This window comes from Bidens hawaiensis, unplaced genomic scaffold, assembly GCF_021521415.1.
Source record: "Bidens hawaiensis isolate Kalapana, Puna unplaced genomic scaffold, B.hawaiensis_p1.1 tig00001597_1, whole genome shotgun sequence".
Taxonomy (NCBI): domain Eukaryota; kingdom Viridiplantae; phylum Streptophyta; class Magnoliopsida; order Asterales; family Asteraceae; genus Bidens; species Bidens hawaiensis.
Genome location: NW_027491092.1, coordinates 2,733,389 through 2,747,676, shown reverse-complemented (window position 1 = coordinate 2,747,676; position 14,288 = coordinate 2,733,389). Strand labels below are relative to the sequence as shown.

At 35.0% G+C, this 14,288-nt stretch overlaps 1 pseudogene; it reads left to right on the top strand.

The window, feature by feature from the left end:
- Positions 1-5,320: 5,320 nt before the first annotated feature.
- On the top strand, positions 5,321-11,153 carry LOC143589739 (ninja-family protein AFP3 pseudogene; annotated as a pseudogene).
- The last annotated feature ends 3,135 nt before the right edge of the window (positions 11,154-14,288 follow it).

Below are 14,288 nucleotides of genomic sequence, written 5' to 3'. Positions count from 1 at the left end.
GACCTTCTATTGCCCTCCTCTGAAAGTAACGCCATAACCTTGATCGTCAAGCTGCCCAATAGAAATCAACATCTTCTTTAACCTACGAATTATTCTGACATCTTTTCAAAGTCCACGTAGTACCTAAAGGAGTCTTCAAATCGATATCCCCCATCCCGGTAATATCTAGAGCCTCATCATTTTCCAAACAAACTTTGCCAAAGTTTCCTGTTCTGATATTCTCCAGGCTCTTTGTGCTAAACTTAGCATGGAAAGACGCACCGGAGTCCATGATCCAAGACTCAATTGTGTCCTCAACACAGCAGACTAGGGCTTCATCATCTGAAACTTCTTTTGTAGCAGCATTTACTTCCGAAGTAGAATTTACTTCCTTTTTCTGTTGAGGTGTCGGAGGGTTAGTACACTGACTTTTGAAATGCCCATTCTCCTGGCAATTCCATCAAGTAATATCTTTTCTTGGTCTAGACTTGCTTCTCTTTCTGGATTTTGATCTACCCCTGTTGCCTCTTCTATTCTTGCTTCGCCCTCTACCTTCAGCACTTAGCAAAGTGCTTGATGATTCTCCATTATTCCTCCTTCTAGAATCTTCATTCAAAATTAAGTCACGAACTTTGTTAAAAGTCAAAGGATCCGATCCAACTGAACTGGTGACTGCAGTGATTGTTCCTGACCAACTGTCAAGTAATGAAGATAAAAGTAGGCAAGCTTGCAATTCATCATCAATCTTAAACTTCACCGATGATAAACGTCTCAGGTGAGAATTGAAGGTGTATATATGTTAGGTAACATAACCTCCCTCTTTCATACGTGTGTTAACCAACTCCCGGATTAGGAACACCTTGTTTGCAGACGATGGTTTCTCATACATGTTTGACAACGCCTCCATGATTCCACGTGTTTGTGGTTTCGTCTAAGATGTTGTACGCCATGTTCATAGACAAGGCAAGCCTAATCCTTGTCTTCGCCTTCTTGTCAATAGCTTTCCACTCATCTGTAATCTTCTCAAGCGGTTCCTCCAAAGCCACATCCAAATCCTTCTGTATCAGCAAATCCGTGATTTGCATCTTCCACCATCTAAAGTTTTGTCTATCAAACTTCTCAATTTTCGTTTTACCCTCATCAGTCATAATACTGGAGATCAAAGAGTGAGAGCCAACACTGGCTCTGATACCACTTGTTAGGTATTACGTGTACGCGGCTGACCCGAAAGAAGTCGGATAGGGCTACAGAAATCAATACAATATAACGGCTCGGGCCTTAAGAACTTAACGGTATTTCTAATTTCTAAAACAAATATAACGTGCAGTGGAATAAACGAGAAGTGAACAGAAAATTAATAACCTAAAAAACTAAACCAAAATCAAAACCTGAAACAAGCTGTCGGCGACAATAATCACTAGTAGTGACCTGCTTCTGTTTCAAAACCTTGATTGCAAAGTTGATGTTGTCTTTTGACTTTTGATTCAAGAAAGAAACAATTGATTATATTAATAATAATATAATCTGATGGTGATCCACACATGCACAAACTCAATTTCAAACCAACTTATTTGAATATAATAATGTTATGGTGGCGGCAGTAGGTGATGTCTCACAAACCCACAAAACAATAAGGCCGAGGGGTGCGGAGCGCTAGGAGGGGCGCGAGAAGGCGTTCGATAGCGCCCCGGGGCGCGAGAGCCACACCACCGGGGCGCGAGAGGGGCGCGAGAGGGGCGCGAGAGCGGAAAACGAGGCAGGCGCAAGGGAGGTAGCGCTCGTGACCGGCTTTGGGAAGAGTGAATTGAGCCGTTGGGCTCTTGGATAAATAAAAAAAAAAAAAATTTTCTTCTGGGCATATAACATATTGTTGTTTGTTATTGTAATCATATTTTCCGGTGAAGTTTTCTGGGCTAAACGAACCGGCTTTGTTTCCATCTTTTCCGGTGAAGTTGGCTCTTCAAGCTCCGTTCACGGTGGTGGTGGTTCAGTGCAGCCGAGGGTTGCAAATGAGTCTGAAATTGGACCGGAGTCAAATAATAATAATAATAATAGTAATGAGAGTGAACCCATTTTACAAGAAAGAGGTGAAGATCATGGAACTGGTAATGCTGGTGGTCCAGTTATTATGGAGAATAATAATAAGAAAGATGATGAAGAAAAAATTTTCACCAATTATCAATCTCTATATATATCACTTACATATATCAAAAATATATACTCACTAATACATAGCACACCCAAAACCATTCTCACACACCACACCCAAAACCCAAAATCACCCTATATTCGAAACCTAGATTCAGATTACAGTTACGACGATTTATGGTCGGCACCGGACCAACCGATATTTTATTCGGGGTCGCAACAATCATCCGGCTTTCAACCATCCAACATACAATTTTTTTTTATATATTAATGTGTTTTTTTAATTAATGTGTGTTTGTTTAAATAATTACTAGTTTTTTTAATAATACGTTTTTTTAATACATTTATAAAAAAATTAAAAAATAAACCGCTCGCGCCCCCTCTCGCGCCCCCTCTCGCGCCCCTCCACACCATGCCCCGGGGCGCTATCACCACTACCAATACCCATCTAATCAAGTTTCTCTCTCTGCCACACGTCACAATATTATTGGATGGCGCCCCCACTCACGCCCCCTCTCGCGCCCCCCACACCCCTCAGCCTAATAACAATAATCGTAAAGGCCAGTAGGTGATATCTCACAAACCCACAAAACAATAATAACAATAATCGTAAAGCAGTAAAGATACGAATACGGGATTTATGTGGTTCGGTTACGGTGTGTAACCTACGTCTACGGGTAGCGAACAGGGTCTCTTCTTTTATTGAGGTGCTCAAGAAATTATAAGATACAATATGGTTTATATAGGAAGGCTAACTAGGGTTTCTCTTTCTCCACAAGTTACAAGAAATAAAATAAACAGGCCACTAAAGTTGAGTGGGTGGCCAGCCCATTCAACCCTTCAAGTCTTCAACTGCCCAACCCAAGACGGGCCGGGGCTACACCCGTATAGAACCCAACAGCGTATACATGCAAATATTGTAAGATCTCTTTGGATCAAAATGAACCATCATTATTCTTCACATTATATCTAACCATAAATTTAGTTAAAGTTACCATTTACCTCGTTAGTTAAAATAAGTCAAGCTCAAGCCTAATAAAGTTTATATTAGAGGTTTGTTTGCACCCCTGCTTGGAAGTTGTAACGAACCCTTCATGTCACTTAAAGGCAACCAAGGGGCTTAACTTGAAATGGTTTATAAAAAAGCGACAATTGTATATTTCTCTATCTAGTTTTTTAAATGTATATTTTCCCGGCCGATAAATTCAATTGCATATTTCTCATTCCTTAGCTTTTTAATTGCATATTTATTAACCCATAAATTCAATTGCATATTTTCTCTTAATTAAAAAAAATGAAAATTCACCCATTTTGGTATATTTTATGAAAAATAGTTTCTATAATGATTATTTTACTCTTTCTTTAACTAAAACATTAAAAATAGCATGTTTACTTGAACTGGTTTTTTTGTGTCTTTACCTATGTTTTGTGTTTTACTATTTATTTGTTTTTCATGATTCTCGTAGTTTTTTTAATTCGTTTTACTTAAATGCTTCTTCTTCTTCTTTTGAGTTGTTTCATTTTTTTACTATCTTGAGCTTTTTAGAGTAACAACAATCATATATAATACAAGTGACATTCATCCAAATGAAAACACAATTCCAAAGTTTTAATCCATTACTATAGATGCAAATGGCTGAGTTGCTCGTGAGCTACTCGAGCTCTAATCGATAAAAAGCATTAAAGGAATCGAACTTTTTGTAGCTCAGCCCAAATCCATGCCTCAAATAAAGCCCGTTTAGTGATTGTGTCGGAGCCGAACCTTCAGTATTTTTAACTTTAACATCTTTTTGACTTCTCTTAACACGTCACATGCAAGCTTAAGTCGAGCTTTGGCTCGCTTAAGATACCAAACGAGCTGAACCAAGTTTAGGCTCATCTAAGGGTTTTCGCAAACTTTATTAAAAATGTAATGAATTAGTTAAAATAGTAAATAAATGAGTCGAGCTCAAGCTTGAAAGATAAATAAATAATAAAAACGCAAGACACATAAAAAAAACTAATTCCAATGGGTAAATATGCAACTTTTAACGCTTTAGTTAAATTAAGAATAAAATAATCATTATAGAAATAATTTTAATAAAAATCAATCAAAATGGGTAAATTTGTATTTTTTTTATTAACGTGAAGAAAATATGCATTTTAATTTATAGGTTGTGTAAATATGCAATTAAAAGGCCAAATAAGAGGAAATATGCAATTGAATTCATGACTTACGTAAATATGCATTTAAAAACCTAAAGAGGAAAAATATACAATTGAATTTATGGATGGAATATTATGTATTTAAAAACCTAGAGAAAGAGAAATATACAATTATTCCTATAAATAAATATAAAAGTATATGATAAGGCTATTGTAAGAATAAACAGTTTCTTAAAAAGCTTAAAAACAGATGTGAGCCTTTGGATCAAAACTTTAATAAAAAAGTTTTATTTTAAGTCTTTCTATACTTTTTAAAAGAAAAATTTTTATTTGTTATTTAAATCTTTTTTAAGAAGTATAAATCTAAAAAAAAAAATGACAGCTGCTTACAATGTGGGCTCACTGGCCATTTCAAAATAAAAAAGCTTTATTTTGAATCTTTTATTTTTATTTGTTATTTATTTCTACACTTGGCATTCCCATTTTTATGGGACGATACAGTGATTTGAGTGTTAAATAAGATGTCAGAAATTCAAACGAGTTGAACTTATAGTGTACAAATATTTAATTTAGCGGTTAAGAAAAAAATATGAGCATATAGGCAGAGAACTTACAGCTAAAAACCTACTACACACGTGGCAATTACAACCCTATCCCTACCCTCTTAGCTTACACGTGTCCGTCATCCAAACCCCTGTTCCACCTTCATTTCCTCCTATGTTTGTTCCTTTACGAGGCTGACGTGGCCGACTCATCTGTCCACCATACCTCCACGTGTCAGCGTACCTCTATCCTAAACCTGTATTTGAAGGGCATTTTGGTACTTTCAGACACCCCACCACTTTAAAAATCTCCCCACTTTCTTCTCTTTTCCGCTCCTATACTTTCAACCTCTCTCTCTCCCCGCCGGCGGAGCAAAATCCGGCGAGTCAAAACAAAATCTTTAAACAAATAATAATATCTTTACACAATCTGACGTCATTCATCAAAAACCCAATTTGAAATCTTGGTAAAGAACCCATAAATGGTTTGAAAATAATATTTTCTGATGGATTTATTGAAGGGTTTTGGAGACGGTGGTGAGCAAAACGTGGAGCTGAATTTAGGGTTGTCGTCGAACGGCCGGTTTGGGGTTAATCGCCGGCGAGTGGTCGGAAATGATAAAAATAATAATAATAATAATAATAATAATAATAATAATAATAATAATAATAATCGTCTAATTCGGACTTGTTCAATAGCTGGTTTGTCGTCGGAAACAAACGAAACGACGTCGTTGACGCTGTTAACGAGGACCTGCTCGTTGCCGGTGGAGACGGAGGTGGAATGGAAGAAGCGCAAGGAGTTGCAGTCGTTCCGGCTGTCGGAGGCCAAGAGGAAGAGGGTGGAGAAGATTAAATCCGGCAGGCTGGTTAAACCAGAGGAAATTTATGAGATGAGAATGATGAATTTGGTGACTGGGAATGAGCGGTGGCGGTTGTCGCTGCCGCCGATTCCGCGGCCGCTGCTGTCGGGTGGATCGCCGGCAAGCGGCGGATCTTCGGGGATTTCGGATTTGGAAAGTCAACCTTTTTCAGGTATTATTATTGTTACTGCTTTTTATTATTTTTTTTTCCTCTTTCTTTTTGTTGTTAATATTATGTTGCATATTAGTTAAGTTGGATTGGTTTAGGCAATTAAGAATGTCTGACTTTGAAACGTAACACGGTTACGATTGTGACACATACATAAGGTGATTAGATTGATTAGATGCATATGGATAATTGATGAGTTGGGAGTGAATAACAATACGACATAATATGATATATAAAATGGTTATTATGATAAGTCATAAGGCTGAATATAACTATGATATACGATTAAATGTATAAATGACACCTAAGAAGGTACGATAATGTAACCTAAGCCTGCCTAGCGATACCTAAGATGATTAGATGGTTATGAATGAGATAGACAGAATTACAGTTATCAGAGCATTCTTATCCAGTTTTCTATCCCTATATCCATATATATCATATATTTACATTAAAAAACATTATATTTCTTTCTCCTGTTCAATTAAATAATATTTTTTTATACCTTTTTTATTACAGTTTTCTCTCTCCACCCTATAATTTACAAAACAATCACTACCTTTTCCTCAAATTTATAAAAAATCACTACCTTTTCTCTCTCCACCCTATAATTTACACTCACAACCCCACCCTATAATTTACAAACCCCCATCACATAATTTTAGAGGATGGGTTGAGAATGCTCTCATACTTATTTTATATATGCAGTTAATTTCACTTATTGTTTTTTATCTTCAAAATTAATTTGTTTCATTCTTTACGTTCCAAATCCAACAGTGTTTGTTCTTTAACCCTAACGTCCTCTATTTATGTCGTTAAGTCTGGTCATGTGGAGACCATGTGAGGATATAATAGTATTCCACCTAGGGGTGTTCTTCAGATTTGTTTTTCGGGTTTCAGGTTTTTCGGGTCGGGTTTCGAATTTTTTAATCTTAACCCGAAGTCCAACCCAAATCTTTCACGGGTAATTCGGGTTCGGGTTTTTCGGGTTAGGTTAATCAGGTCTCAAGTATCCTAAAAAATGAAACAAAAAACAAAAAAATATAAAAAACTTCAATGCTAAAATTAAAACAATATATTATTCTTTGCTCGTAATGCAAATAATCAAATAAACCAACATAACTTGATAAAATCATAAAACAATTCAAAAGAAGAGTAAAACTAAGTAATTAACTCGAACCATAATCGTATTCAATCTGACGTGATTCGGTTGTTCGATTACGATTGTTGTTAGTAATAAATGGAAAATATAATTTAACAATAAATAATCAATCCATAATAGTTGGATTGACAACATTCAATTAGGCTTAGATTCTTATAAATTTACTGACTAAGACTAAGCCTATTATACCTAAAATTATATTTAATTTCAAAAATAAAAGTTTGTTCGGGTTTTTCAGGTTGACCCAAAACTTATAAATCAAACCCGAGAACTAACCTGAATTACTTAGGTTCAGGTTCGGGCTAGTCTTTTCTCGGGTTCGGGTTTTTCAGGTCGGGTTAGTTCGGGTTCGGGTACGAGTTTTTTCGGGTTGGGTTTCGGGTAAAAGTAACAGTCCTAATTCCACCCCTTAGTCTTTTATCTTTTTTAATACAAAAATTGAAAAAGAAAAGAAATAAAAGAAAAGGATATATAAAACCCCATCTCTCTCTCTCTCTCTCTCTCATCACCATCCACCAGCACTCCACTATAACTCAGCCAGGAACCACCATTCTGTCACCTAGTCACCAGTATAACCGACGATTATTAGCCTCCACCTCCAAACACCACAACTGTCATTGTTTACCACCCACCCGAAAACCTTTGCGCTCCCACCATCACACCCTCCACCTTTACCGCTGCAACCACCCATCACCACCATTCCCGTCAACCTTGGCCACCAAGCGTTATCCATCAATCACCTACAACTACGCACCACCCTTGTCTGAAACCGGTTTATCCGGCAACCCGTTGGTTTGATCGATTTTCAGATCCTTTGAAAAGTAATCACCATCCCCTCGATCTTCACACCCTCGTTTTCAGTTGACATTTCGGTCAAAATCTGATTTTGGTTTGATAAGGTGGTTACAAAGTCTAGCCGTAATAAACAATACAAATATAATCGTCTTCGACATGTGATTACTAGACTAGGGTGTTCGATTATAGTTGTTTTTAGTCATAAATCGAAAACATTAATAAAAAGTAAATAGTATATCCATAATCTGTGGAGTGACAACATTCGATATAGGCATGTTATTATCTTGTTTTACAACTAAAAGCTTATTCGGGTTTTTTGCCGGGTTGGGTTAGTTCGGGTACGGGTTTTCTTGGGTTGGGTTTTGGGTTTCGGGTAAAAGTGACAGCCCTAGTTGAAAGACTTAAGGGAGGTGCAATTACTATTATTTCCTCACACCTTCACATGGCCAGACTTAACAACATAAATAGACGGGGGTTAGGGCTAAAGTACAAACCCTATTGGATTTAGAAACGTAAAGGAAAAACAAATCAATTTTGAAGATAAAGGACTATTAGTGAAATTGAATATATACATAAAGGACAATATCATTCTGTCTATGAATGATTCATAAGACGGTATGATAAAGTAGCCTAAGCTCGCCAATCCTAATACATAAGATGATTAGATGGTTATGCATAAGGGGAATTCTAAGAACACTACCCCATTTTGCTAAAATAACCCATTAATGTCCCGTATAGGGCTAGGGCCCCGTATACCACCTATAAGGGACGTATTAAGGAGTGTTTGGATGTTCCTAATAAGACCCCATGCATAATTCATAAGATGATAGGACAATATAACCTTTGCCTATGCATCATTCCCTAGTTTTATTCCTTTTTTTACTTGAAAGATTTGCATTATTAAACGTGCTCTATAATGAGTATATATATATATATATATATATATATATATATATATATATATATATATATATATATATATTATACACTAGATTTTATCCCCCACAATACGAGGGTTGTTTTACATTATTCGTTTTAATATTTATATATGTATATTTGGATTTTTATTTTATTTATAGTATTGAGGCTTGATGATGAAATTGTTTCACAAATAAATGATATGTTATAATCTGGTTTAAAAGTTATATGGGTTTGGTGATACCCATTACCCGTTTATTTTCTTTATTATAAAATTGTTTCTTAATTTTAAATAATATATATTTTTAAATAAAATAGATATTAATTTTTAGTATATCCCTATTTTATAGTATTTTCATATCAAATATTTGATTAGATTAATGTTTAATATAATGAGATGTTATAACCCGTTTAAGAGCTATCTGGGTTTGGTGAGACTTTTACCCGTGAATTCGGGTTAAATGCTTGAGAAGCCTTCATTTACAAATAAAACAATAAAGAGAATGGTTGTTTTACATTTTTGTTTTTAATATTTATTTTTTGGATTTTAATTTTATTTATTATAAGAAAGTTAATAATATACTTAGAGTTTGATGATGAAAAGGTTTCATAAATAAATGATATGTTATAACCCGTTTAAAAGTTATATGGATTTGATGACCCATGACCAGCTTATGTTTTTTACTATAAAATTGTTTATTAATTATAAATAATGTATTTTTCTTTTTAAATTGGATATTAAATTTTAGTATACCCCTATTTTATAGGATTTTAATATCAAATAATTGGTAAGATTAATTTTTAATTTAATGAGATGTTATAACCCGTTAAGAGTTATCTGGTTTTGGTAAGACCCATACCCATGAATTTTAGTTAAATCAATGAGAGATCTTCATTTAAAAATTAAGCAATCTGGTGGCCTCTATAAAAAAAGGGGAGCGACCACGTCGCGACACGTAGGATTTTAGGGGTTTCGCTTATATATATTACTAGATTTTATCCCCCGTATTACGGGGGTTGTTTTACATTATTCGTTTTTAATATTTATATATGCATATTTGGATTTTAATTTTATTTATTGTAAGAAAGTTAATAATTAATATACTTGAGGTTTAATGATGAAATGGTTTCACAAATAAATGATATGTTATAATCCGGTTTAAAAGCTATCTGGGTTTGGTGATACCCGTTTATTTTCTTTATTATAAAATTGTTTCTTAATTATAAATAATATCTTTTTTTTAAATAAAACAGAATATTAATTTTTAGTATATTCTTATTTTATATGATTTTCATATCAAATATTTGATGAGATTATATTTTAATATAATGAGGTGTTATAATCCGTTTAAGAGCTATCTGGGTTTGATGAGAACTTTACCTGTGAATTCGGGTCAAACGCGTGAGAAGCCTTCATTTACAAATAAAGTAATCTGACGGCTTGAAAGAATGGCTGTTTTACATTTTTCGTTTTTTAATATTTATTTTTTGGATTTTACTTTTCTTTATTGTAAGAAAGTTAATAATATACTTAGGGTTTGATGATGAAAGGATTTATAAATAAATGATATGCTATAACCCGTTTAAAAGCTATCTGGATTTGGTGACCCATGACCCGCTTATGTTTTTTACTATAAAATTGATTATTAATTGTAAATAATATCTTTTTTTTTTAAATTGAATATTAAATTTTAGTGTATTCCTATTTTGTAGGATTTTCATATCAAATAATTGGTAAGATTAATTTTTAATTTAATGAGATGTTATAATCTGTTTAAAAGCTATCTGGTTCTGGTAAGACCCATACCCATTAATTTGGGTTAAATCAATGAGAGGCCTCCATTTTAAAATCAAGAAATCTGGTGGCTTCCATAAAAAGGGGAGCGACCACATCACGACACGTAGGATTTTTGGGTTTTCGTTTATATATAGATAGAAGATTATTAATCAACTATTTGCAATTGAATTCTGGACTTTAATTATTCTGCTTTCTTATATAATCATTCTTATATAATCAAATAACAGGAACCAACAAAGACACTGAACTTAGAGTACTGCAAGCCATCAACCACATCAAATTCCAAGTTCAAGTATTTATAGATCAAATTCCATTGCTTCACAAACGACATCTCAAACCATCAATGGAAACTTGTCTAAAGATGAAACCTTAAAGATGATGTTTGCCGACATGCCTTGTGTTTCCACAAAAGAAAACGGCGTTAACGGCAAAAAGATTGAAGGGTTTTTGTATAGATATAAAAAAGGTGAAGAGGTGAGAATAGTATGTGTTTGACACGGCAGCTTTTTGACTCCGGCAGAGTTTGTCAAACATGGTGGGGGTGGTGACGTGGAACACCCTCTCAGACATATAGTTGTAATACCTCCGTCACTCTGAGGTACGACAAAAATCATTGTCTTGCTCCAAAACTGGTCGTTTGGCCATTTAATGTGCCAAATCAAACATTCAATAAAGTCTTCTTTTAGTTATTATATCTTTGTATAATAGAAATAGATGATATAAGACATAGGGTCGCCTTTTAGGTAAGCTAAATCAGACAATTTCTTTAGGCCTCCACTTTTATAGGGCATCCATTTTAAATAGGAGCTATGTATTATGAGATTTTGAAGTAAAGTTCTTTTAGAATTAGTAACTCATTGATGTGTCACAAGCTAAAGAGGACTGCCTAATATTCACTAATATTCATTACCGCTGTATATCATCAAAATTATATAATTCTTGGTCACAAGCTAAAGAGGACTGCCTAACATCCATTACCACTGTATATCATCAAAATTCTATAATTCTTGTATACTCTCTAGCCTTATGCACATAAAGAAAAGAAGAGAAAAAGGCCTCAAAATTTTAGTTAGTTTTAGGCCTTCAAAAATGTTGAGCCGGTCATGGACAGAGTTTAAATATATAAAGGAACAAGCATCTATAACTGCACAAATCCAATCATTGTCGACAAACATGTTTTTTCTAAGACGAAAAAAACGTGTCTAATGCCTTTTTATTATTGAACAACTCGAGAAGCAATAACATGCAACCATACATGTCCGCTTTATCATATATAAGACGTCATGTATTTTTATGCCGCATAACCAGAAGTTCCTAGGACATGTTATGTATTTTTTGTGCCGCGCAACCAAAAGTTCATGTGACTCCGGTTGAAGTGGTGAGATTTTTCGGTGTTTGAATTGTCAAGTATAAGTTCTGGCAGTTTGAGTCTGGTAAACAATATTGATGAATCATTGAATTGCCTTTTTTTTCCCTTCATCTTGAATCTACACGTAGATATTACAATAAAATGATAACCTTTCGAGAAGGATAACTATGAAACTAATGATATTGTTGGTACAAGCCCAATGAACACACAGATTGTTTGTAACTATGTAGAAGAATTTTGAAACTCTAATAGTTTACTATGATATTGAAACTTCGGTCAGCACAAGACCATTTCTCAATTAAACCGTTAGTTGTTTGGTAAGCAATATACCACTTGACCCATGACCAGTTCTTCAACCCGTTAACCGGCATCTGATCTGCTACCATAAATTGTCCGGCCCACTTGCCCGTTCTCTAGCAGAACCGCTGACCCGTACTTGACCCGACCCGAACCAAACCAAAACATCAAGATTATACCCAATAGATATTGCCTTTTTACTATGACTTGCGACGGTTTTTGCCATTGAACTGTGATGACTTCCTAGCTACCGAATTTTGGGGTGCAAGTCGCAAATTTTAAACAATATTTTAAAATTTTTTTGCCTTTTCCTAATTCTTTTATGGTATATTGAATTTCTAAAAAATACAACTAGATATTAAACCAAACGAGGAAAGTTCTCCGTGCACATCGTGTGAGGAATTCCGTCCCTAGCTCGAAAAGGCACGAAAGCAAAAACGTATCATGACGGCTATTACTCGGACGTAGAACCCTAAAGCAACAAAAAACAAAATGAAAGAAACGGCAAACTCAAAATAAAGAGAAAAAAAGGCCACATGAGATTGGGCCTTAATTGGTTATTGCTGGAGTGTTGCTAAAACACTTATATAATGTACCAAATATTACATAAAAGATAAGGTCTACTCGATTCAAATTCCGAGTATAGTGGTCAAGTGGGTTTGTATTTTGAGTTGGGCTGCAAAGAATCAAGTGGTAGCAAAGGCTCAGAAGCTTAGAATAAAAGAGATCATATATTATTCCATGATATTAGCATATCTCCTTTAATGCGCGTCATATTCACCTTCCATATTGTCTTCTTAAATTCTTGGCTTAATTGAAGACTAGCCATCGCAAATTCGCAATTGTATTAATTTACAGCCACTAGGCTATTTTGTAGTCTGGATCATATTGTTACATAATATATTGTCATATCAAAATTATTATGGTATCACACTTGCCTCGTTAGAAACAGATACCAATCAAAACTTAACCCCCCCAAAAAAAAAAGCTCTAAACTGCCAATTACCATGGCCAGCAGTAAAGAAGACACAACCAAAAACGATGGAGGAGCCTCCGATCACACCTCTCCATATTACTTACATGCCTCAGATTATCTGAGGAAACTAAACGTCAACGACGTCCTAATTGACAGGAATTACAACGGCTGGTCTAAAGAAATGCTCAATTTCTTATTTGCAAAAGCCAAAGTCGGTTTCATTGATGGTCGATCAAGAAACCAGAACCAAGTGCTAACACCTACATGACTTGGTTGAGGTGTGACGGCATGATTAAAGGCTGGTTAAACTTTGCTATGGAGAAGGAGATAAGAATGAGTGTGAAGTATGCTACGACCGCCCAAAATATTTGGGCAAATGTTAAAGAACGTTTCGGCAAAGAAGCGCGCGAGCATACAAGTTGAAACATACTTTAATCACAACCAGATAGGAAGGTGCGTCTGTTTCTGCTTATTTCACAAAACTCCGATCTCTTTGGGATAAAATACAAATGGTTCTTCCGATTCCCACATGTGACTGTAATGGTTGTTCGTGTGAGATTGGGAAAAGAAACTCTATGATTTCAAGGAGAAAGAAAGGCTCTATGAGTTACTACATGGTTTAGACATCGAGTATGGAACCATACGAACACAAATCCTAGCCATGCAACCAATGTTCGATAACGAACAACAAAGGGTGTCTCTGGTCTCAAACGATCCACAAATGGTTTTGCTGTGTTCCAAGCTTACGTGTCAAAGAAACGTGATGCAAATGTGCTACATAGCAAAACCATTCAAAAGAATGGACAGCAACATGTTGAACTGTAACATCCTATTTTTATAAATAAATAATAAAAGACCGTTAAAGAAAAATGTGTACTATTATTTAATTATGTTGAATAATAAAAGGAGTGTCAGCTTGGATAATAAAAGATGGAGTAAAAGAGAGTTATGGGCTCTATGGTCCATGGGCTTAGGTGTATATAAACACCCTTAACCCACCATAAACCCTAAAACCTTCATTTCATCTTGCCTCCACACACTCAAAACACACACAAACACCCTCCTATCTTCCGGATCCAGATCTGGACAGGATTGAAGGTGGTTGCAACTGATTTCTGTAGATAAAC